Source organism: Egretta garzetta, unplaced genomic scaffold (assembly GCF_000687185.1).
Source record: "Egretta garzetta isolate BGI_Z169 unplaced genomic scaffold, ASM68718v1 scaffold56, whole genome shotgun sequence".
Taxonomy (NCBI): Eukaryota; Metazoa; Chordata; class Aves; order Pelecaniformes; family Ardeidae; genus Egretta; species Egretta garzetta.
The window spans coordinates 735,844-763,712 of record NW_009260182.1 but is presented as its reverse complement, the minus strand read 5'-3'; positions in this window follow the sequence as shown (position 1 = coordinate 763,712).

Genomic DNA, 27,869 nt, shown 5'->3' with positions numbered 1-27,869 from the left:
ATACAGAGGTGCTAGTTATTGGAGATGTAGTGCAGCATGGGGATGCCAGTTGTGGAGTATGCTACATGCAGAGGTAATGCAGAAGTCTATGAAGATTATGAATAAAAAGAAAGCATTGTATGATATAGGGACCTATTTCAGGGGAGTCTGGTGAATAACAGGTGTGTATGTGTGGGTACAGAGAGGTGACATGCCGTTGAGTGTGACTTGGCAAAAATTTTTGGAAGTGTAGTTCAGTCCTCAGCAAGCTTAAGCATTATCGAGATCACAGAACTTTGAAACCAGAACTGTGGAGACCACACTTCTCCATTCTGTGAGATAGTTGCCACTGTTTCAATAAGTATTTTGCTTCCTTAAATTTGTCTGAAATAGTAAACGTAGAATGGAAAAATACCAACCGGTAGCATTATTTGCCTCTCTGTGTAATAAAAGTCAATGTATGTTTGGCTTCAATAGCATTTTGTCTTTGTCCTCTAGTCTTTCTTTCTGTTTCATGATACCTCAGATTATAGTTCTAGTTTCTAGATACTTAATATGGTATATAAATAACTTGCTGGAGTAACTGGAAAAAGTCACTAACAGCCTTTAAAAATAGAAATAACAACAAAACCAGCAAGGCTGTATACCAATAGTCCTAAAATGAATAGAGCTTTGAGTGCTTTTTTAATATTTAAAAAGCCATTTTGACGTATCTTATTAGGCTGACCTAGAACAGCTTATTTGTACAGATTCCTCATTAATAATTAATTCATCCTGGGAAGAAATAAAAAATGAACTAAAATGCACAAAGAACTTAAAATCTTCATTCTGCTGATAAACTTATAGGCCAAGGTTCTGATTTCCATATGACCGTCATGTTCTGCTGTCAGCAATTACATTAAATTTAATAGATATTTTTGTGATGTAAAGTGTCGGTGGTGGTAAATAGAACAGATCTAGGTTTAAAAGCAATTCTGATGGCTGTATCATTGGGTGATATAATAAACTAATAGGCCTCAGTTTAAAAGTAAATGTGAATCATGTGCAGTACACTCAACAAACAATAATATTTGTTGTGTTTTTCTGTATTACTTACATTACAGCAGTGCATAAAGTCACCATCCAAACCAGTGCATTAAGTACAGGAAGAGACAATATCCACTTCAAGGAATTTGTAATCTATATAAAGTCAAAGAGGTAAAAAGATGCAGAAATACAGTGAATTCACTTGGCAATATGCAACAGATCAGTATTAGAGCTGAAAGAAGAGCTTTAGTTTTTTCCACTGTTCCTTTAAATTAAACTAGGCAACATTGAGAGACATGACCTTGCTGTAAGACACTAGAGCAACCCATCTTTTATTTGGGTTTTTGGGGGGTTGTTTTTTCATGCTAACAATAAGAGAGGATTGCATATAGTATATTCTCTCATGGAAAAAGGAACCAACCTCTAATCTTTCACTCATCAGAAAGCATTTAAACAAACCAAAATAGTGTTGATTTGAAGGAATCGTGTATTGGATGAGATTTTCAAATGGCATTGGTTTTGTTAAATATGTTTAAATATTATGCTTGCTCTTCCTGATGTCAATTTCTGCTTCTCCTTAGCACCTTCTCAATTAATCTTCAATCTGCTGAAAGCTCCTAAAACAGACTAGAGGAAGTTCAACACCATTTAAAAAAAAAAAAAAAAAAAAAAAAGACAGGTGGACAAACACTAGCCATTTACCCAAGTAAATCGAGAATCACTTCATTGAAATACTTGAAATGTGTTCCATAAATAGCCGAAGCACTTAGCCCTTGATGTTTGAGTGGTTATTGAGTATTTTGTAGGAATGGCTAGAGATTTCCTGGTAAATATGAAGAGGGCAGGTTTTGCAGTGTATCCCTGGAGACAAGTATAGAGAAATTAGGACTTATGTTCTGTTGATTGTTTACACTTTTTTGTTCATAGTTTATTGTATACTCATAGATTCATATTTCATGTATATTTTATTATATATATTATATATTATATAGATGTCTGAACAATCACAAAAGGTAAATATTCAGCAAGTTTTTTATATATAATTTTCACAAAACATCATGCAGTCCACTTGTACAAAAAATGTTCAACAGTACTTTGCTTTCCTTCTTTTGTGGTTGTCTAGTGATGAACAGAAACTGGCTGTGCTCTGTTTTGTGCACGTTCAGATGTCACTATAGATATAATGGATCTCAGCTACACTTTGTTTTTTCCCCTTGTAGGAGCGCTATTCAGTAATGCTAACATCTTTTTATAGGATGCTCATATGCCCACTAAACACTAATCAGAGGTCATGTGTCATCTGTTTTCTGACTCCTTAGATTTCTGTCATCTGACTTAAGATTCTCTGCTAATGTTAGAGGATGTAGTAAAAAATGCAGAATTACTGTAAGGCATGTCTGTACTTGTTTCTAATAATTTCTGGTATATTGTTGATATAAGTGTTGTTTGTAACACCAGTTGCACTGCTGCCAATCCTGCTGTGGAAATGAGATACCATCCCCAGAGGGGGGCCGTGAACTACCAAGTAAACAAACAAAAAAACTTGCAGTAGAGAATGAAATGTAAATGAGAATATACTGTCTTTGACCATTTCAGTTTACCTAGTCATTTTAGCACATACATTTCCACATCTCAGGATACCCATAAAATGAAATAATATTATGTAACTGCAAAAAATTTTAATTTATGAGCCTAGGATGGGTCAATAGCAAGAACATATGAAAATATTAGAGCTGCACAGTTTTATTTACCAATATCTGGAAAAGAAAATAGAATTTGCATGAAAGACTGAAAAAACCAAAATCTTAAAGGTTTAATGTTGGAGAATTACAAGGACTTGCATCATGTTCCAGATTTATTTTGTACTGTTAATTCCTCATTCCTAGTCCATCATTTCTACCACTGTTATCTATCTTCAGGAAACGGAAACATTTGCTTATTTTTCCATCAAAAATTAAACTGCACTGGTTTTGGTATGAAAAGCCATAATTCTTTGTTTCTCAAATTATGCAATGTTCTGTTCCCTGAATGCATCACCAAACCCAATCTCAGCATCAGCAAATCATCTTTTCCCCTTAATGTGAGGAATAAAATGTGAGACCATCACCATATAAACCTACTGAATTAGCAGATGTAACTGAAAAGGATACTAGTTTCCATTGTACAAGTACAGGAGTTTCTGAAGGCAGAAAACTGTTTTCTCTCCTACTTGTGTCTGTAACAAAATAAAGAAACCAGAAAACTACCAGAAAAGTGCAGATGTTACCTCTGAAAAGGAGAAAGTGTGCAAGTGTAAAACTTAGTGCTTTTTATAATTTTCAGATGATGTTCGTGACGGTTGAACTTCATCGATCATTACTACAATAGGTGTGTGCTGATGTGTGGGAAGAACTTTGTTGCTGCACAAGCTCTCTTGCAGTGGACTTTTTTCCAAGTGTCATTTAGCTTGTCTGGTCATATGTGTACAGTGTCTTTAGTAAATGGGAGAGGTACCACTCTGTGGGTAAAAGAAACAAACAAAAAGAACAAAATTAGGAGTATTTTCACAGCTGCTGGTTTGTTTTTATCATCTGAGCTGAGAAGAATTCAGAGGAAGTGAAAAAAGGACTAGAAGCTCTTCCATTTTTCTGATAAGCTGAGACATTCTCAATAACAAATACTCCTGTGACATACACTGTGCTTGTATTTGTAATTACCTATGTATCTTTCCAGTGCTGAAGTAAATAATTTAATTCAAGGATGTCCCTCTAACCTAAATACTGGGGGATGTTGGTGGTGCTTGACTTGTCATGCTTTTCCCCTTTTTCTGGAATGAGATACATACTGGATGATCTCTGCAAGACAGCAAAGTTAATCAATGCACTTTTCTGTGAGAATCTCTCAGCAGGCTGGCAGTAGAGCAGACCCAATAGTTCAATAAGCACAGTCCCAAAAGGACTGGGAGTATGGGCATAGTTGCTGGAGAGCTCTGGTAGCACAGAGAAATACAAATAAAATCTGAAAGCCCTCCCAGCTCCTTTCTTTCTTTTTTTTTTTTTCTTTTCTTCCAGAAAAGAATATTTTGCAACTGATGCCTTTATTATCCCCTAGTTTACTTTATCAGACACCAGATAAATCAACTGGAATAACAAGTATCACTAATGTCTTGTAATTATGTTAGAGAACACTGAATTTAAAATACATTTGGACTAAGCATGTGTAGAAACTAGGTCTTTCTGGATTTTTGAAGTCTTAAATGACTACCAGTCACTCAGGAGTAATTTCTTTTAATGCCTGTATTTATAGATGGCTGAATTGAAATGTTATGTCTGAGGTCCTGAAGTTGCTACATCTAGTCAGCATCAGCTAATTATTTTCAGTACTTTAAAAACAGGCAGAAAAGATGCATTCTTCAAAAGCTACTAATGCATAAGTGTGTACTAATTTGACAACTGGTCTTTTACGTAACTTTCAGAATGTTACTGCATTACTCTCAGGGTGAACACTGAAGGAAAATTAATATAATGATTGGCATATGCCTGATTCGCATTTCATTATTTCACTGTCATCAAAAATGAAGCTTATGCTTCTATAAGTGGTATAGAAGAGGCCTTGCACCATGTGATAATATCTAATAGAGAGCAGGATCTATATCTAATGTAGAACAGATTTTCCATTGAGTGAAAAAACTCACTCTCTCGATCGGCCCATTTGGAAAGTGAAAATACGCCACTTAGTAAAGTGTTTTTGAGATTACTGATGTTCTGACCTGAGTGTTTTGTGGTTACATATTGCTCGTTCGGTTGGTTAGACATAAGAAATAGCAGAGGTGATGTAGCATGTAATGTTCTTAGGCATGTGCAATAATTGCCTCTAGTTGATGTAATGAAAACTGGTGTGTTGCCAAGACTTCTGTAGTAGTAGATAAGTTTGTTGTCAGAAAAGCAGGGACTCTGAAACAGCATTAACAGTAATTTAAAGGGAAAGGCTTCATGGTGTGTGAAACCTTCATTCTAAAGAGTCTATTGAAGATTTCTGAATCTGTGAGATTAATCTATGATGGACTAAAGAAACTGCAAAGAAAGGGATTTAAGTCTCAGCTCAAATAAAGCATCTTCTGTAGGCACCTGGCAGATAAACTCAGCTGGAATGTTGATTAGTCTCACAGTCAACCAGCATGAGAGCTCCTGACTAGTGAACTATGAAACTATGCAAGAAAAGAGATAGAAGACTGATGGCAATTTAAATTTTAGGTGAGGGGAAAAAAAAACCATCCTTTTTTCTGTGTTGAGAATCAAGGCAGAAATGAGACTTTAGCCTCTGAATCTCAAAGCAGTGTCAGATGTGCACTCTATTTACACTGCAATATGTGCACATTATCACTGATAGCAAAGTAAAACAAAGTCATATATTTTAGGGGAGTAACATAGCATGTAAACAGAGAGCAGACTTGAAGCTCGGAATTGAAATGTGCCCTCTATAGACAAACTCTACACAGATGGACATTCAACCTGATGATGTGATGTGATTCTTCTGACCTTAATGTCTATTTGCCAAATGCCTAAAGGTATTTTGAAACTTAAACCCATGTGAATGGGATTTTTTAATAAGGACCGTGCCTATTAGTAATTTTTGTCAAGATGGGGCTGAATGTCATTGCTGCACTTCATAATATTCTACTGAAAAGACCTTGCATTCTGCTACTAGTTTGAAAATATAGGGATGCACTCTACTCAAAGAACATCTTGATTCTGTGGGTTTGTAACACATAAAATGACTTTTGATGCTTTTCCACTTGCAGTAAAGAAAGGAGAAAAGTTGGTGGGTTTACACCAAGTAATAGTTGGAACAGTATTAAGTTCTTATACCTAGAGCTTAAAATTTATAGAACCTAGGTAGTTAAATAAATGGAAACTATCATGTGCAGGTCTTCCAGTAGGAATGGACAAAAACATCAAACAAACAATAGATTCTTTCAGCTTTTCTTTTCACAGTTGAAAGTGTTAATGTATATGTCAACTGACCCACAATTTTTTTTTTTCTTGTTCATCTCTTGATGACTTCTACTACTAAACATTTGCTAAAGGTACGTATCCTGGTGAAAATTATTCAGACCTAACCTGTTTTTATACATCCAAAATGATTCTAAACAAGCAAACTTGCTGTCTGTTGCCATTGTTATTTTCCAAGTGTTTCCTTGTTTTGAGTGTCTTCCCCCATGCGAAGGTAATAAGATGTGCGTTGTCACTGAACAGTCCTATCTCTTTTGCCCAACACTTCTCTCAGAATATAGCCCATCAAATGGACAAAAAAGCAAAACAGTTAGTAGTTTAATCATTCAGCTAAGATACATCCAAATCTAGCAACAAAAACTCAGACTATATGAAAGAGAAGGAATACCAGATTGCCTCACAAACCAAAAGGCATGGGCAAGTAATTCAGGTCATTTAATACAGCTGTGAAGGTTAAAGCTACTTTTAGATATGCTGTCCTGAAGTATTACATATTAGTGGAACAGTGCAACATCAGTTTTTAAGTTTAAAAATGGGAAAAATAAGGATGATTCTTCTTAGCCTTCCATTGCCTTTAAAAGATTCCTTAAAATCTTTTAAGCTGTAATCTTTCTTTTTAAACTCCACTATATATGTAACACAGATTTGTTCTGGTTTCTGCTGGGACAGAGTTAATTTTCTTCCTAGTAGCTGGTATAGTGTTGTGTTTTGGATTTAGTACTAGAAGAATGTTGATAACACACTGATGTTTTAGTTGTTGCTGGGTAGTGCTTAGACTGGCCAAGGACTTCTCAGCTCTCAGCTCTGCCAGGGGCACAAGAAGCTGGGAGGGGACACAGCCAGGACAGCTGACCCAAACTGACCAAAGGGCTATTCCACACCATATGACATCATGCTCGGTATATAAAGCTGGGGGAAGAAGGAGGAAGCAGGGGAGGTTTGGAGTGATGGCGTCTGTCTTCCCAAGTCACTGTTACGTGTGATGGAGCCCTGCTTTCCTGGAGATGGCTGAGCACCTGCCTGCCCATGGGAAGTGGTGAATGAATTCCTTGCTTTGCTTTACTTGCATGCGCAGCTTTTGCTCTCCCTATTGACCTGTCTTTATCTCAATCCACGAGTTTTCTCACTTTTACTCTTCTGATTCTCTCTCCCATCCCGTTGGGAGGGGGTGGGGGGCGGGTGTGAGCGAGTGGCTGCATGGTGCTTAGTTTCCAGCCAGGGTTAAACCACAACAAGATTTATTTCTCTAATGTGACACTTGTCATAAGTAAAAGCATCTGATAGTTTTGCATGATTTGATGTATCAATGAATCCACAGATCTATATTCTGAAGTTTAACGGCAATGAAGAACATTTAAAAAACAAAATAAAATGAAAAGTTAGTAGGGAGTGGTAACAGATTTTGTTCAGAAAAAATGCATCACACCCCAGTCTTCACTGGGAAAACCCCCCTATTTATGCTAGATTCTGTTTCAAAATAAAAGATAGCAGTGGCTTGTATATGGTTTCAGAATGATAATTCAGAAGAAATATGATCATTACTTTATTATAATTCCTGTAGCGTTCCATGTCAATAAAGAGGTTGTTGATTTGTCTATGTTGTTGATTTATCTATTTGTCTAGCAGCTCAGTAAGTAAGCTTTTTAATTACCTTTGCACATATAAGTGTAATTGTAACAACAATCAAAGCATGACATGCAGTCTGACATAGACTTTTTTTCTTTCATATCTGATATGGCACTTATGTGAAAAACAGTTTGGGTTTTTTTTTCTTTTTTTAATTTATATTTTTTTAATACCCATGAAATGAGCATAAACCCATGATAAGTTAGGCATAGCCGAGTAGAAAGATAACTAAGGAGACTAAAGGAACATCTCAAAAGTGGAATTTGATGTGATTTTCAGGTATCGTGGGAAGGGGGTTTTGCTCTATGGGTAGGACATGGGGCTAAATTTATCACTTATCAGCTTCTGCTCAATAGCCGTCTGTTCAGACCTTCTTACTCTACAATGCCACCAAATTGAGTGGGAGTTATGTTCTCTCTCTTTCACTGAGGAGTGAAGAATTTCAATTCACCTTGTACTTGCTGCAAGGTAAGAAAACGTGCAAACACAATTGCCATGGAGCTTTCAAGTATTCAGTAACTTATACTTTATAAATTGTTTTTCTATAATTTCAGAACAAGCTTGTTAAGTGAGGCCTAATCAGCAGTAGTTTAAGACAGGCTTTAAGCAATAGATGTTTCAATTTTCTGTAGACCTTTATGTCATGCTAGGAAACCTAAGTCTAGACATGACTGTAGAAAATTATTTAGAGATTTATTCAGAAAGTGATATTCAGATATCATTGTAATATTTAGCAGTAAAGAGTGTCATTTTTACAGCAAACAATTGCATTATATATTAAGGAAGCATACGGTGACAAGGTTTTTTCTATTGAACAGAGATTCAGCAGACAATCAGTGATTATCATTACAATAGTACTTCTGTAGAAAGGCATACCAAAATGTGCCAGGAAGGAAAATAAAACAATTCTATAGTAGCTGTTATTTTTCCCCCCTCCTTAAATGTTAACAGCTGTTTCTTCCTGTAAATTTCTAGATGAAACCATACCATATACAAAAGCATAGGTCTCTAACATGTTCTTATATAGAACCAGCTAACATTGTTATGCTAGAGACATTTATTTCTAACCATTTAAACTACAAAACATAATCTATTGGTCACTTCAAGGCATGGAAACTCCTATGTTATTTGCAAATGAAGTTCTGCTGGTTTTATCTCACCAAATATTTGTTTACAATATCCTTACTCATTTTGAACTGTCTTCCTTTTACTTTAGATAATGTGCACAACATGCATTAAGGCTTTTTTCCTATTGCCTTTTTTATGACTTCAAAAGATGCTACTTATTTTTCAGAAACACTTTGATTCCATCAACTTATAGTGTACTTCTTGGACATTAAGAGTGCATATAAGTGTATCATGTTTAAGTACAGTCCACTGGAGAACATTTTCTTTTAGTGTTCAGATTTGTTTGCTATTTACTTTGGGTTTCCAGATTTGCAGTACTCCTTCTGGATACCGAATTGGTTTTACATATAGACTTGCAATTACTTTTCCTACTTTGCATAGTGTTTCATTGCCTGCAGCAATATCAGAATGGATTGTTAGGTGTTCCTGATAAAGGTGTATATGAGAACTAAAAACAGGGCTTGAAACAACGTGGTTGACATTTTGACAATAAGATGTTTGCACTGTCGTATGTTTTGATAACACTATTCCAATGTTTAAATGTCTCTGTCCCTGAAACTTGAACTGTCCTGTATGTTTACTGTAGATAAACCATAAGCTACATTTTGGGGTACCAGAATATGAAGGAAAGGCCTGTGGGTCACAACAAGGAGCATGAAAGTCAGTCTGTCACTCATATCACTGGACTTAAGACTTAGATATGCATATGATAAAAGAAGGCAAATGATGTTTTGGGATGGGAGGAATGGTTATTGCAGAGTACTGCTGTGTATCTAGAGCAACACCTGCTGTTGGGTTCTCCTTCTGCCCACTTGCAACAATAAAATAACAAGAGGATTTGGAAGCATGCAAAAAGAAATGGCTCCTTGTGATCTCGATCCTTAGGTAAAGCAAGCTGGCTTTTCCCAAGAACTGTTCATTTTTCATATCTTTCTGAAAAGTTCTGAAATTAAGGCCAAAAACTTGTCCCATGATTTAAAAATTTGGGCATGGAGTACATAAAAAAATTAGAAATGTAAAGACATTCATAAATAAATTATAGGTACTTGAAACACTAGGAAGGTTTTATCCCTCTTAAATTTCCACTGAGAAGATATAAATAGGTCTGGGATTAATATGTCCCTTTTAATGATCTTGATTTAGTTGTAGAGTTGCCATGAATGGGCATGTAGGCCAGGCTATTTTCTTCCAGAAAGTCAGGAAGATTGAGTGTATGCCAATCTAGAGTGATTTAGAATGAATAATTAAAAAAAAAAATAATTGAAAATTCTCAGACTGGTATTAAGAAAGTATGTTTAAAACTGTGTTAGTTGACCTAGGCTACAAGCAAAAGAAGTTATACATTGTTCATGCAAATATATATATATATATATATTTTAGGCTCTTATTAGCATATTAGGAATATTAACATTTATCCTAATTTTACTACTGAGACCAAGTCATAACACCAGTTACTTATGTTTGAGAGATTAGGGACTGACAGATTGTTCTGCTTTTTATAGGTAGGACTTTGGGCTGGCTGTTTTCCTTTTGGGAGAGCACAGTTCTGACAGGGGAGATAAAAAGAAAAGGTGAAATTGTAGTGAAGACAAAAAAATTATGTGTGACATTGAAATGGAATAGGATTCATAACACAAAGGCAAGATTCAAGGTATAAAATTTGTTAAAAATAAGGATGATGATTGGGTCAGCATACAAGGAACAGAGGTGTAAGACTTGCATTGCAAAAATAATTTTAAGAAAACATAACAGAAACAAGAAAATAGAAACAAAGGGAATATCTGTGTAGCTGAGAGATCCCCTGAATATTCTTACTAGTTAGGCTATATTCAAAAGTCTAACAAACTAAGTTTTCAAGCAAACATTTAAACAAATTCTTGGCAAAAATGATACTTTTTTTTTTTTTACTAGCTCTTATTTTTAGTATTATTTTTGAAAACTGTACTTGCTGCCATTCTGTCTCACTGTAAAAAAGTTATAGTTCTGTTTGCTGCCTTTCAGAATGCATGTGTTGCTCCTTGTTCCCAGTGCAAAGCACATGAAGTTTATTCCAGTTGAAGTGGGTATTCAGGAAAGGTCTTCTAAAACAAACTAACATCTGTACTGGTAAAATAACAGATGGTTCTTATCTGGCTCCATGTTTGTAGAGAGGATCTGGTGGAAGGGAACATTCCTCTTGGCAGTCTTTGATCTTAATACCTAGTGTAAACCAGTACAACAGGGAGCATGTATCTGTCCGTAGTGACTCTCTGACAAGCGGATGTGTATGAAACCTGCCTGGACAAAAATGGTGAAGAGAGAGTACAGTCCCACATTCTGATTTAAATTTTGCTGGTGGTTTTTTTTTGGGGGGGTGGGGGTGGGGGGGTTGGTTGGGTTTTTTTTGTCACTGAAGTCGTGCTCATTTGTAATTGAGAAATGTTTTCCTTCTCCACCTATGCACACTAGTTTTTAGGTATCTTACACGAATTTGTCTACACTTTAATTATTAAATTACAAAGTTCTATGTATTGTCGTCTTTACTGTAAATGTGAGGATATGAAATATGTGGAGTATCACACACGTTAAGGTATTTAACATCTCACTGCTATTTAACATCATTTAACGCACAGCATTTAACATCTCACTGCTTCTGTTCAAAACCATTATTTTATTTTTCTTATTTCTACCGTGGCTGTTCTCTTGATCATTCTCTCTCAGAAAGTAGTCTCCCACCTGTGACCATTGCTAGCAAATCAGGTTTAAAACTGGGACAGAATTAGTCCTTAGAATACTCTGCTAGTTTCCTTTTAATAAGGATACATAACCAGTGGTAACTAGCCAGGTAATACTGATCTGTATAAGGTCATTAAAAGGTTATCAAACCAGCTTGTATCTGATTTGAATCAATGCCTTATCTAAAAAGGGAATTTTAGCTTTTACCCATATTTTCCAGGAAATTCAGCTTATTCTGAAGTGTTCTTAGGACAATTAAGCATACTTCAGTGTGCACTCTGTTCACCTTTGTTTTCTTCATTGCCATTAATTATCTACAAAATTTAAACATCTGTCAAAGCAAGAATATATGTGATTGTAGTTTAGTGCTGTTCTATAAATACTTAACATTCTTTGGGACTTCATAATTTTTTTCTCTCATTTTTCTTTTCATCATTGTGCTCAATGGAAATTCTTAAAAATCAAAAATGGTTTAGAAAAATGAAAATAATTCACACATGTGGCAGATGTTACAAAGATGCAATGACCATGCAGAAATTCAGAAAGCTTCAAAAGATTTTAGTCCTTTCATGACTTTCCAGGGGCGGGAGGAGGCTAAATATAGTTTGTGGAGGTGGTTAATAATAATTGCCATATCAGAATGTATTGAAGTGAGGAGCAGAGAAGATTGTATTAAACATGTAAATATGCTAAAGCTGCTCATGCACTAGAATCTTCTGTGAAGAACGAAGTGTAATTTATCTGAGCTTTACAAATACTCATTACAAAACATTTGTGTCAAAAAGTGCCATGTCTTGGTGGGGGCTTTGCCTTATCGTAATAGTCTTTTTTCTTTTTTTTTTCTTTTTTTTTTTTTTTAAACAAGATTTTAATAATATCTCTAAAAATGCATTAAAAAAAGTAATTATTCAAACCATTCAATTTTGGGAACCTTTCTCAAGATAATTGAATCATTCACTACAAAATACTTCATCTAACTCTGCCACTACATAAATCTCCAAATATTTCAATCCCTTTAGGGTCCAGTGCAATTGGAAATTACTTATTATACTGTAGCAGAGTACAAAATTCAATGGCAAGTCATCACTTTGTGGTGGGGTTTTTTTTGACCATTTGACTTTTCATATGTCTACATTCATAAATGAAATACCTTGGAACTGAGAAAGACTTAAGCAACGTCATACTTTAAAACTGCTAGATATGCAACCGATCATTAATGTTACTTTTTATCTTGGAAGTACTGGAAATTTTTTCTCTGCTTAAAGATAATCAGCTCAGTTCAAAATAAGGGAGTGCCTGTGGCTCACTGGACTGCTCAAAGGCACTGCGATACTTGCCCACTTGGGAATATAGACATATGCACTTGTGGCTGAGTTTGAAAACTAATCTGTTCAGATTTTCCTGCTGTGTTTTTGAGATATCACATAACAAAGGTCTCACTGGGATAAAGAAAAGGAGATGTCTCTGTGGGAGAATAATGGCTTCTATAACCTTGATCTGCTTTGTGCTTACCATAAGGCAAATCCAAATTTGTCCCTGCAAATTGCATTTAATTTCAGGTTCATGGAGGACTGTATTTTCAGCTGTATTTCCCCATGATCTTCTCCCTTTTTTGTTCCACTGTATTTTGTTGTAATGTATTTCTAGATGAAGAGAAATTGAATTATTTTAATGGAATTTGAACCTGGCTACATCAGCAGAATTTATGGGCACTGCAGTTATGAAACTTGCACCAAAGCAAAGAAGCTCCTCAGGCGTGATTGAATATGCTCATATGTATTGAAGGTTGGATAGCTAGGGCATCAAAGCAGAGACACACATGCACATTTGGTAAACTGGCCTTTATAAAATGATATCAAAGTATTTGTCCTGGAGGGGCTACTAAGTCTGGGTTAAATGACAAACGTTTATAACTTGTTTTCAAAAAAAAAGTCAGCTCGCTTATACAGAGCTGAAAATACAGAAACATTTGGTAATTAGTGACACATAAGAGGTAAAACTGAATAAGAAGGGAGAGAAGTTTCTAAAACTCCCTTTTCCATGTTTTGCTCAAGGGTGGTATACCAGACTAAAAATAAGTCTAATTTATTAATTAACTTATTACTGTGTCTCTCATTCCTATATGGTGTTACTTGAAAAGTAGGAAGCATGCCCCACTATCTAGAAGCTACAGGAAAAACATGCTTGCCAAAAAGATAAATATGTCTTAAGAGGCAGTAGTGATATTGCCAAAAAGAAAGAATTATTTGAAATAGCTACTGCTGTGAATTTAAGCTTAGAGAAGCTATATTGAATGTTGAAAGATCACTGATAGGATGAATTCCCCAGGAAAAGCTATAAAGATCCAGACAAAAGCAATATATGCTAGTGGGATCTGTGCTTAAGGATCAAATTGACTTAGGGGAGCCCAATGGTGAAACTACAGAGGTTCATAAAATGCTTGTATTCAAGAGACCCCTATCACTGCTTTCCTGAGAGACTTGGTGACCATGGGTTGCAAACAAATGCAAGGGAGAGACACTAATGTGAACAGAAACCATAAAATACACTGGTATGCTTGAGTTGGTTTTGGTCTTTCGTATACCTCCCTGTAAGTTCTTGCAGGAGCAGAGTTAGAAGCAATCAGACACCTAGAAATTTCTTCTGCAAAATAACAATGGTTACTCAGAACTATATATTGTTCTTTCTGTCTGTCTTTGATCCATTTTTCTTTCTTTTCTTCTGTGTTAGGCTGCTGAATAATCTCCCGTGACTGCCTGTGATCTGTTGTGAGGGCATGTGGTTTAGATCAGTTTGTAGGTTTCAGTCTCTGTTGCCTGAGTCTGCTTTTCAAAGCCACAAGAACAAGATGGGTAATATTTTCTATAATGTTTAATTCAGAACAAAACCAAAAGGCAGGATAAACTTAAAATCCTTATAATATGAAGGACTATAAAATCTATACAATGTGAAGGTAAACCTACAAATCTGTCTAAAAATCTTTGCTTCTAAATATAAGGTAGGAGGAATGATGGAGGATGTAATATTTGTACATCTGTCTGTCGCATAGGTAGACTGTAAGACCATGACATTTGTTCTTGGTTTTACCGGAGTCTTGCTGCCTGACCTTGTGCAAGCTACTTCATGATTCTGTGTCTCAGCTTCTCCCACCTGTCAAATGTCGCTTATAAAACACTTTGAGATGCTGTAGTGAATAATGTCATAGGAATTAATAAGCCTCAATCCAGAGAAAATAAGAGGCATATAAACTTTGAAAGTAAATGCCATGCTGAAATAGTGTACGTGTGTGATAATAGTCCTACACACTAGGACAGATAATGTGTAGCTCGTATTACACATATACATAAGAAAACAGAAGTCTATTTTATAACTTCAACTACACATTTTCAGATTACTTGAAATTTTAGGTTTTTAAAGCAGTGCTCGACGAAATATTTGTTTGCTAAAATATTTAACTTTCTGTTGATATTTTCCAGAGTGTTCATTATGCACTTTTGCTAATAACTTTCTCCTTTTAATTTTTTTTTTTAAAATATATACCTTATGGTATGGTTTGAAAATTAAGGAACTCTTCTTTTGTCTATTTTGAGATGGCTGTTGGGCTGCAGAAAAGCTGTGAAAAGATTAACCCAGTGTATCTTTTCTCACATTATCATTTTCTGATATTTTTGTGTTAGCGGAAAAAGTTAAACTAGGAACAGAATCCACTTTATGTCATAATGTTGTCCAAGTGCTTGACCATTCCTCTTAGCTCAGGCTGAGTTGGAAACATTAAATACTTGAATAATATAGCTGATTATGGGCCAGACTTTTGCCACCATTACACTGTGAAACACCTTCCCAGTAGAAGATGTATTGAATTCAGTCAAGTTACTCAAGGACTATAGAATTGCCACAATTTTCTCTTTTACTTTGAGTCTGAGCTGGAGCAGAAATTTCTCATTCCTTCTGTTTAGATACTGAGGAAATATTTCCTGATGCCAATCTTTTTTATTATCATTATTATAATTCTTCCAATATTTCTGTAACTTAGTATTCAATTTCTTTTGACTTGTAATTTCTAGTGAAATCCTGGGGGCATGGACTTTTTTATGAACATGTTAATTCAATTTCAGTATCCTGTAAGTTTTTGTTCTTTGTATATAGTTATAGTAAGAACTGCATAGGTTGGTAGTGGTTTAAGTGTTCTATACTTACAGTCCTAAATTCTAGTTCTAATAAACACATTACAATTTACTTTAAAATAATGTATCATGAGTTTGCATTTCCCTTGAGACTATTTTATGTAACATTATCAGTAATTCCTTGTTGAAATAATTGCTGCCAACACTTTGCTTCGTTTCTCTTTTACTTTGCTGGAAGTTGCTGATATGAAAATTACCATTAAAAAGTTTGTGAATTGCCTTCTTTTTCTTAATTAAAGGTTTTATAAGTAACCTATTTGTGGATCTGGAACATAAGATGGTAACTGACTGTGCTTTGCTGAGATATTTCCATTCATTACCAAAATAGTAACAAGAGAAGTCTTTTTCTAACAACATTAATAGAGTATGCACACTGTCAGATAAAAGGTAGTCTTTCATAAATTCTATCTGGTTCAAATAAATATTCTTTACTACTTTAAAAACAAGTCAGATTCATATTTTATGGTGTTTTGTTTCTGCTAATTTGCTGCAGTCATTGTAGCTCAAACAGCCTTACTGGTTATTAGCTTTTTGAAGTAATTTAGAAGTTAATTTTTCTTCCTTGTGAGAGAAAAATAATTACTGTATACATAAGAGCTGGTAGAAGTAGAAAAACATGAACAGAAAATGAAATAATTAGTTAATTGTGAAGCTGTAGTGTCTCTCAGTGCTCAGAGGGTAAAGTCATGAGCTTAAAAAAAAATGCTATTGGGATTTTCAAATCCGTCCCACGTAGCATCCCTGTATCCTAGTTAGGATGTTACAGTCTGGGCGGGTGGACAATCAGATTAGCAAAAAAAAAGAAAGTGTTTGGATGATCAAACCCAGAGGAGAGTTGTACTCTACCTGAATGCCCATAAGACATGCAATAACACAGGGATCTATCCTGGAACCCATCCTCTTTAACCATTTACCAGTAATGTAGATGAGGTGATGGAGAGCTTGCTCATCAGCTTTGCAGGTGACACAAAACAGATTATCTGCTCAAGAGCAGGGATGCTGTTCAGACCTAGACAGGTTGAAGGAATGGGCTAATGGGAACTATATGAAAATCAACAAGGAAAAATGCAAAGTCCTGCCCCAGGAAGGAAAATCCCCTGCCCAACAAGACAGGCTGGGCATTGACTGGCTAGAGAGCAGCTCTGTGGAAAAGGCCCTGGGGGTCCTTGTGGGCAGTTAAGTGGGATATGGGCAAGGAATGTGCTATGGCAGCAAAGTTGGCCAGCACCATCTTAGGATGTATGAACAGGAGCGTGACCGGTAGAGCAAGGAAAGGGGTTATTATCCTATACTTAGCATGCTTTAGGTGACATCTGGATACTATGTCCAGTTTGGGGCCCTCCATTATACAAAAGATAAATAAACCAGAGTGAGTGGAGGGCCACCAAGGGAGTCTGGGGCACTTGCCCTACTTCGAAAAAATGAATGCTCCTACCCCTAACTCCCCCCACACACTGCTTGGATTCAAGTGCATGTTAATCCTACATGGAGGTAGGTATTTGATCAGGAAAAAATTGCTGATTGGAAATCACATATTTAGATCTCAGTTTAGATCTGATTTTCCAAGAATGGTTTCGAATGTGTTTTAGGTAAATGGATAGTACCTTATATTATGTGCACATTGGTTGTATATTTTTCTATAAATACACTAAGAGATTATAAGTTTTCTATAATTTCTTATGGAAATAATGAGTAAAGTGACTCAGTTTTGTCAGTACAGATTATTAACATAAATAAAAAGAATCCCCTAAGTAAACAAGCATGGGTATATTCGATCTGATACAGATTCAGCTAATTGAGGATCCTGCTGGCCATTAAGATTCTTTGGAAAGGGTGTAAAACCAGGACAAACTTAAACCAATAATCCCTTAGAATACTCTTCCAGACTGCACTGTCTTGTACCTTGAGGTGTTTTTTTTTTTTTCTTGGGTTTTAAATAGCGTGTATATTTAACAGTAGGTATATTCTTTTCCCCTTTTTCCCTGCTAGATATCTAATATCTAGCCAAATCAGATCTGTTAGCTGCAAACCACTGGAAAGCAGGTTGGAAGGAAAACTATTTCTCTGGATGGCAATCATCTCTTGAAGCTTTTAAGTTGAGCTAGGAGTACATGTAATCGTTAACGTTTTCATTTTCTTATATGTGACCTCATTATTTCGGTGGATTTCCTGTTTTGTATTACGAAGTGCCCAACTCCACCGGTTCTGATAAGTTTTGTGTGTTAGATTTACCTGTCTGTGTGTGTTGGGTTTGGGTTATTGTGCTGTGTCAATAGCAGTACATATGTCTCTTACTAATGACTGAAGCAAAGTGAAGATTTTTAACTGTCCTGCTACACCATTCCCATTCAAAGACATGCCATTGCTGGCAGGTACAAAACCAGCAAATCCAGTGCCTCCTGCACATCCAAGAGTGTCCAGGCACAGAGGATGTCCTCTTCCAGGCACAACAGAATCACCCTATGGTGCTAATATAGCATTGGGCATTTTCCAAGTTTTTGAGGTGTCCAGCAATGTCTTGGCAGAAGTCTAGAAAGCAATTATACTCACTGTCAAAAGGAGTAGGGCATATCTGATGATATGGAGGAATGAAAAATAGATTTAAAAAATTCAAATCTTAGACTTTGTACTTTAATGGATATAAAATGTTTAAAGTATACCCTAATATGTTTCTATTTCCCTAAAGAATCTTACTATTAGGTATGTTATTTCCCAGCCACAATCAAAAAGTGAAAGAAAACTTTGTTTGCATCCTCAAATCATCTCCTCAGATGCCTTCACACACTTCTGTAGTCTTTCCTACATCTTAATTGGATACATCAATGCCCTATAAAATGCAAATAGAAGCTTTTTTTGTTCAGTCTGTCAGTCTGAAAATTCAAAAGTTCAAGAAGCACTTTAAGTACCCTGTGAAATAACCTATAAGTTAAGAAAACCCTTATGCTTCCTAAATTAATTTCCACCTTCATTTCTCAATATATTAGTGGAAAATTATTAACTTGTGGACTTTTTGATTGCTGTACCGATCAAAAGGGAGGCGTATATATTCTTTTTTTAAAGTCTCTTTGAAGAATGAAAACAAACGAAAGATGAAGCAATTGAATAACATCAAAAAGAATTACAATTTGATGCTGACCTTACCTTTTGGTACTGGTCAATTTCATGTTCAGGACTGTGTGTTCTCAAACATACTTTGGATGGATAGATCCAAACTACAGCCATGGATCTAGTTGCACAATGAGAGTGAGCATGTTCAAACACAAATTTCTTGAAAATTTTAATGTTTCCTTGATTATCAAAACTTAGATTCAGAATTAATTTCACAATGCCTCTAACTGTTAGCCTTGAGTTGAATTTCTTGAATTTACTGCATAGCTGTAATATGAAATACCATCATGAGTTTATATCACAGTATGATTATATGCAATGTATAGTTTCTGATAATTTCAGGTGTGCGTAGTTACTGCAGAAAAGAAATGTAACTGGATGTTTTAATAAAAGTATCATGTTGTTCGGAGAGCTCATCTATGGTAGACTGTTAGATGTTTCAGTTTAAATCTACAAAGACAGGAGACCATGATTATTTCTGCCATGGTACAGTTGTTGGTTAGAAAGATTTTTCTGATGTTAGGGTATAATGAATTGTCAAAGCAAGCCTGAGCACAGTCCAATAACTGTCTCACACTAACTGGTAAGCAGTACTATTAAATAGACAACTACTTCTTTTTTTTGTTTGTTTGCTCTACTACTCATGCTGATCAGAAATGTAATGGGATACAAATATAGAGTTGCTTAGCAACAATGAGTAAAATACTGTGTTTCCTTTTAATGTTATTTTTTTCATCATAGATTTCTTGTGTTGTTTACATATGAAAAATAATATTGAGTATTTTTAAAATCGACAAGGACAAAGGGATCCAGAACTGTTGAGACCAGAGCTATCCTTTGCACTGATGTATCAAATGCATACAGAATGAATTATTTCTGATTTCATTTTGGTTTTGGTGGGTTTTTTGTGGTTTTTTTTTTTCTTTAAAAAAAAAGTAGGCAATTTACTCTCTTGCTTCTCCTAGTTTTCTTGGGAAATAATGGCATGTAAAACTGCTTTCATCTCTTGCATTCTGTAATGACCTTGTGGTACTGATATGCTAATGTATTCAAATGAGACATTATGTTTCAAAACCTACTAGCAGGGATTAAAAAATGCCAATATACTAAAAATAGAAATACTTTAGAATGGGGGATATAAATTTAACTGTGTTCACTAACCTAGCAGTCACATTCTGAAAATAAATGTTTTGTCAAAGGCCAGCAGCAATACGGGAAGGTTGGTGCCACAAATGTTTCAGCAATAGCTGCGCTGATTTCTTCAGTAGGGGAGGGTTGGATAAGCATTGTTGTTTGAGTAAAACATGAGAAGCCTGGGTCACGTTAAACAATCAGCCACATGGCCCGAGAATAGCTGGAAATAGAAGGCTGTCATCGGTGGCATAGATGGGTAGAGCCATAGTGGTATGGTTTTGCTTCCAAAGGCACAACTGTCCACTTTTCTCTGTCTGCATTGTGCTCTCTGTGCATTACAGACTCCTTTCAACTGTTTTCATTACATGCATCTGCCACAATAAACCTATAAACTTTCTGCACAGGGTGCAGAAATACTTGCCCAGATTTTTTGTACCCCTAGGCAAGTTTTGTTGCTGTTTTTCCTGAGCATAGCATGCGAGTCTTTACAAAAAGTAGTAGTGAATAAATACCTTATAGTTCTAGAACTGACTGAATATCTTAGTAATATCTGTTTGTTAAATATTATGGTCAGATCCAATTTCTTTTGGGGCTGAACGCTAGATAACTTTTTTAGATCAAGATAAGGTTATCGCCAACAGGTAACATGAAGAATGTTGTGATCCTGTAATATTTTTAAATTATAAAATATTTCCTGATTTACTCATTGGAAGGAAAGATCAGAGGAATTCTGGTTAGGGGTGGGGAGAAAAAAGATGTAAGCGTAACAGCTTCTGTCTTAAGCACAAGTTAAGATTTTTTTCAGATCAGGCAGTTTTGTGTTGGTTATTATAGGTTAACAAGTGGAATTAAACTTGCAATTTGCTGATATATTGCCCTGCAAGAAAATACCACTAATGGCTAAATGTAAGTAGCAGTAGGTCAACAACAGTGCTTGGAAGAAAAACTTGCTAGCATTTAAATGTAATTTGCCTTTTCAAATTATGTCAGTCTCTAAATCAGCCCATTCATGAGAGAGTTAAAGATTTCTGTTGAAAGGGTAGATGCAATTTTTTTTTTTTTATTTGCCCTTTAGGTTACTACAGATGTTGAGGTTCTTGACTGTTCTTCATACAAGGCCTTCATGATTCAAATTCTGTATGTAAGATGAAATCAAACTATACTTTTAGATAGCTGTATGGTGGAAAAACATAGATGGAAATTTGAAGAACAGTAATTTGAAGCAGCTTGTTTACATGTTCCCTTCAGACTTTGAATTTCATACAATTTAACAGAATCAGTTACCTTTGTTCATTCTTTAGCTATTTTAATTTATTGGGGATAAACCAAATAGAACTACCTTTCACCATCACTGAATTTTTGGGATTATCTGAATCAGTTAAGTAAAAACATTCACTGATTTCTTTATAAATAGAAATTAGCTAGTGCCCCAGCTTCCATCAAAATAGTATCTTATAGCAGAAATAGTTTTCATTATTATACAAAATACCTAATAGGAGTTAAGTGTGTATTCATTTAAAAAGCTGCACCCTCCCCTTGGTGTCAACACGTTTTTTTTATTTTGTCATCTACCAGAAAGCAATTGGATCAGTCATATTGATATGCCTAGAAGTAAAACATTTAGGTATAGTTGAGAAGCATAATTATTTGGATCTGGGTTTTATCAGATGTTTTTTTCTAGTTCCTGTTGCATAAACACCAGATGACTCAATACAGAGGCAACAGAAATAGTTGAAACATTATGAACAGGTTTTTTAATTGCCTCTTTGTTTTGACAAGAAAATAAGAAAAAAAAATGTTTATTAAGTTTTCTTGCCTGTTTAAATCTGTGTTGCCTGAGTACTCTCTATGTGATAAACAGCAGTCAAATTTCTCAATGTATGTAATGAGAAACTATGATTAATACTCAGATGGCATTATTGTGGCTTTTCTGGGCTCTACTTCAGTAATTTGAAAATAAACTTACTTAGTACTCAGAACATTATTTTCTATAAACCCTCTTCTCATATCCCCTTGAATTTAGAAATATGCCATATGCTTTTCCTGTAGTTATAGGAGAAGTTCAGGCTGGGCAATTTTATGGGAGAGTTAATATTCACATATTTGGAGAGTTATAACTAATTGTTGCCCATGCAGGATTGTTTACATACATTCACTAAGTATTAATACTGCACTGAATTTCAGTTTTTTCCCTTGTTTGATACAACTGGAGACACTGGAGAATCTTCTATGGCTGTTTAGTAATATCCCTTTCTTAAACATCAAGCTCAATGTTAGGATATTTTGTACCACATCATTTGCTTCTGTGCCAGTTTGTCAGTAAACACAAAATAGTGCTCTCCCCAGTTCTGCCTCTCCCAGAGTTTACCCATCTGATTTATTTATAGGCAGAAATTCCATCCTCTTTTAGGTTTTATGTTGCTATACAAAGTAGGTTAAACTCTTCTGTTCTCCTCCAATATGATAGCTCTTGCAATTCCTTATTGGGACGAGTATGGATCACTGGAGGAGTATGTGGGTCCTTGGCACTGTTTTATTCTACCTGTCTGAACTATGTTTCTTGAACATATCTTATATTTTATGTCCTTGCCCTTCATATGATTATATTAATCCCATTTCTGTTTTGTCTCTTCTGAAGGCCAATCAGGCTTTCTTTGTAAAATCCTGACTCGCCTTTGTTCCTAACACACCACATAATTTCATGTCAACAATGAATGTCGTCAATGCATTCCTACTTTGTGTTAGTTAATGTAAATATGAAATAATATCAATCTTCATTTCAGTCCTTCAAGAACTGATAACCTCCCTGCAGTTTGTCTTTTAACACTACCCATTATCATCTTTTCATTAAATAACACTTCATCCACAGTTCCAAAGCTGCTCCTCCTCCAGCATAACTAATAATTGTGTGCAATCATATAAAGATCATTACTAAAATTCAGATTAATAAAATCTGTCTCATAATCAGTTACCTTTTCAAAGAGAGATGGGGGGTGTTGATCTAATATTATATATATTTTTTGTAATTTACACAGCATTTGTTACATCTTTTCTTTACCTCCATATTTTTCATGGGAATAATGGTTTTCATTTGTTTTAAATTTTCACTGTAATGCTTGAATCTGTTTCTTACTGTTCTTAAATACAGCTATTCCAAATGATTTTTTAAAACATGAGCCTAAACTGTATCTCATAAACATACACAGTGGATTTACATACTTCCATCCCTTAGCTGCTCATCAAGCTCAGGTACAGCATCTAACATGAAACAAGATTACTTCATTTTTTTCTCCCCCCTCCCCTCCTTTGTTTTTGGGGTGGGGGTGGTGTTTGTTGTTTTCTGTTTGTTGAAATCTATGGCTGGAAGAAGCTAAACCCAACCCTACTGAAGTAGATAGAATTAAACAAGCTTTAAACTAAACTGTGTACACCTAATCATGACTGTGGCATCAGAAATGAGCTTCCTATTTTTTTTAACCTTCAGGCTATGGAGAGTTTTGCAGCTTTGGTTTTAAACACCTGCCTTTTTTAAATCAAGAACTAAGACAAGTTAGAGATCGTTCAGCTCTGTTTACACAATACTTAGCCATTTCTCTGTTTTCCTATCTTAAAGAAGATTTATTAGCAGGACGGGAAACTAAAACAATATTGGAGTTGAGATCATAGAATCATAGAATCATAGAATGTTTAGGGTTGGAAGGGACCACTAGTGGTCATCTAGTCCAACCCCCCTGCAGTGAGCAGGGACACTGCTAACTAGATCAGGTTGCTCAGAGCCCCATCCAACCTGGCCTTGAATGTTTCCAGGGATGGGGCCTCCACTACCTCTCTGGGCAACCTGTTCCAGTGGTTTACCACCCTCATTGTAAAGAATTTTTTCCTTATATCTAGCCTAAACCTACCCCGATTTAGTTTAAAACCATTACCCCTTGTCCTAACGCAGCTGGCCCTACTAAAAAGGTTTTCCCCCTCTTTCCTATAGGCCCCCTTTAGGTACTGAAAGGCCGCAATCAGGTCTCCCCGCAGCCTTCTTTTCTCTAGACTGAACAAGCCCAACTCTCTCAGCCTGTCCTCATAGGAGAGGTGCTCCAGCCCTCGGATCATTTTAGTAGCCCTCTTCTGGACCCGCTCCAACACTTCCATGTCCTTCTTGTGTCCCTCTCGGCAGGGCTGCTCTCGATCCTTTCTTCCCCCCGCCTGTATTGATACTGGGGGTTACCCCAACCCAGGTGCAGGACCTTGCACTTGGCCTTGTTGAACCTCATGAGGTTCACACAGGCCCACCTCTCTAGCCTGTCCAGGTCTCTTTGGATGACATCCCTTCCTTCTGGTGTGTCAACCGCACCACTCAGAGCTTGGTATCATCCGCAAACTTGCTGAGGGTGCACTCGATCTCGCTGTCTAAGTCATTGATGAAGATGTTAAAGAGCACCGGTCCCAGTACAGACCCCTGAGGGACACCACTCATCACCGGTCTCCATCCGGACATCGAGCCATTGACCACTACCCTCTGGATGCGACCATCCAGCCAGTTCCTTATCCACCGAACAGTCCACCCATCAAATCCATAGCTCTCCAGTTTAGAGAGAAGGATGTTGTGGGGGACCGTGTCAAAGGCCTTGCAGAAGTCCAGATAGATGACATCCATTGGTTTCCCTCTGTCCACCGTTGACGTCACACCATCATAGAAAGCCACTAGGTTTGTCAGGCAGGACTTGCCCTTGGTGAAGCCATGCTGGCTATCTCGAATTATCTCCCTGGTCTCCATGTCATAGTCATATCTCCTGGTCTCCAGATCATAGTGTGTGTATAATCAGTACTGGTGCTTGCTACTTTTAAATAAGCTTTAAATACTCTTGCTTTAGCAGAGGTAGCACACAAATTGTGGTATCTAAGTATAGCCTCTCTCCCCTGGGCTCTACACTGCATTGACAAAAATGTTTGCCTGTCACCTAGAACCATGCTGGTGTAGAATCTACTCCGGCTGTTAAGCGTACTCATTGCAAACAGTTGTCTTCTATACTCTTTAAAGTCAAATCCCTGTGTTCCATCCAAACCAGTCCATTTTTGGTGGTTTTTTTTTCCCCCAGTAGTGCCAGATGTGAATAGGAAAGGAGGAAGTTTTTTAGATCTCATGGCTAGATCTTGTACAGAGAGGGTTAAAGCTGCACATGGCAAACATACTAGAATTATCTAATACGTGAGCACTTGGCAGGCAATGGAGCACCAGGAAGACACTTCCACAGGAAAGGAAAAAAAGGACACACACAAAAAAACCCCAACAAACCAGGCAGTCAGAGCTGGGAGGACATGGGACCAAACAATATTAGTTCGGTTGTCATCTTATAAACATTTCACTGCTTGAATTGATTCTGACCACAGAAGTGAAGTCAGTTTCTTCACCTGATGAACCTGGGTAAACAGCTGGGGTAAGCAGAGGTAAACCACCTTCATTTCAAGATTTGACCTTAAATCAACATTTGGCTATGGAACAGCTAGGTAAGTCTATAAGTATAATTACTTAGCTGAAATTATGTCAGACAGCTATGGTAGCATGACTAATAAACACAGAATTCCTGAGAAAGAGGAATCCTTTTTTTATGGGAAGGGGAGCTGTTATCCTTGTTGAGGTTGCAATCACAAAGTTGATTTTTTGTCATCTTTTAAAGAGGAATTTTACTGCCTTAAACTCCTTTGACATCTACTGAAAAAGATCTTTTATGAATTAGTCTAGAAAGCAGAAACCCTGCTGATCAAGGAATAATAATTTTGCTATAATCCACCTGGAAGTACAGGGTGATGCACCTTTTAACCTATTATGCTCTTATGATTTATTAATGGAAAAAATATATAAAACTTTTACTACAGGAAAACTGCCATATTTTTTACCTTTTTCAGCTTTGTTCTTCCATAGTGACATGAGGCATGAAGCACATTAGCCTGTTAATCTTTACAGGAGAGCATGTGTATTAAGTGAGTGACTATGGAATTACACATTTTAAGTGTATTGTGCAATCTAACATACAGCTACTCTAAGTCAGATAGGAGGTCGCTTTCCTCTTGTTAGTGCCCTGTGTTGGCAGAGTTAGAGTTAGAATTAGAACTGAAACCCTCCTTTTCACTTTCTCCAGTTGTCACACAAGAAAACATTGTTGTTAAAACTGTACAAGCCTTACTCAATGAAGAATCCTCATTCTCTTCAGTTGTCCCAGCAATCCTACTACAAGCATGTCAAGCAAGGAATAAGGAGGTGAGAGCATACAAGGACCGGTAGCCAAATTTGTCTTTTGGGGTTTTTGTGCAACTCTCTAATATTGATGTTCTACAGAATTGAAGAAAATGGTTATTTTTCTGCAAATATTCATAGAATTGAAATCTCTGGAAGAGATATGTTACCACCAATAGGTTATACTCCTTCAAAAGTGAAATAACTTATATGTGTGGCAGATGCTAGATTAGAAATTCCACTGTGGATAGTGTGGGGGAAGGGAGGCAAAGGGCTATAGCCTTTCTGTTAGCACCTCTCGATGTTGCGCATATAAATGCAGTGACGTGATATATTGGTGACTCATCTCCAGTATTTATGTTGCAGATGAGTATCTCCTTGAAAACAGAGTTATTTAGTGTTAGGTATTTCACTGAAAAAAATCTACTGATCACAGTAGATCACTGAACAAATTGCAATTTTTTAAATTTTTGGCTTAAGTAAAAATGAGTGAATAAGCCCAACTTGTGAGTAACATAAATTTGTATTAAATATTTTCTGTGTTTGGATGGAGTAATTTTCTACACTGGTTACAAATAATTATCATAGTATCATAATGCAGAGCGTTTGTGCATATGTGATGCCAGCAGCCATTTTTGTATGCAGATAGAATTGCTGTCTGTACAAATAATTTTGCTCATGGAGTTTGTATGAACAGCTTATATTACCCAAAGAGCAATCGCACGCATGCATTTCACAAAGTGAGCTCCAAAACCCCAGTGAGTTTCCCTAGGAGAACAGGCCTGTTAATTCAAGCAGTTTGACTACATGCCAGGAACTTTGGATTGAAATCCTGTCTCTGTGAAAATCCAGTGGGAATCTTGCTATTAACTTCAGTAGATGCAGGATCAGGCAGGGTGTTCCTATGTGACTTTGGTGCCACATTTTGCTCCTATGGGCAGTACTATTGTAAAACTAGGGATGTTTATTTTATTCATTCACTCAAAATATATCAGAATTAGGGTTAAATAAATACTATAAGTAAGCATGGCAGTATTGATTAACAAAGTGCAATGTTAAAAACAAGTAAAAATTACAGTTGTACTCTCATCACTAGGACAGATTCAAGAGCAAAGTAACCAACTTTTCTTCTGTCTACCATATCCTAATTTTTATGGACATATTATTAAAATCTTCCATATAGCCATCTGTATTGTAAAGGTCTCAGTAGTGTTTGGTTTTCTACTTTTTGTAATAAATAAATAAGTAAAAATAATTCTCTGTATCCGCTACAGTCCCTCTGTAAAGTGCAGAGGGACTAAGAAGTTCCATATTTTCATATGTTTGCTCTGCAAAGCTTTACTTGAATACGACTAATTAAATAATGTCTGCTACATTTCCTCTGCAGTGTCTCTGGCATATTGAAAGTTGCATAGTGTGCCAAAGAAACACTTTTTTATACAGTATAATTATATACAAGTATCATTGACACTGTCAAGACTGTAAAATATTTACTCAGCTTGTAAAACATTGAGTGTTAAAAATATAAAATACAACTTTGAAAAAAGAAAAAAATCTTGAATCTGACAAAAACATTTTTAAAAAGAATTAAAATGTGTTTGTTGGGAAGAGGGAAGTAGAAATGAATAAACAGATAAATATAATTTCATAGACATATTCCTTACTGAATCAAAGTTGAAATCATGATGTAATATTCCAGGAATTTTCTCTACTAAGCCCTTTCCTAACCGTGACTTTTCTACTTGCTGAACC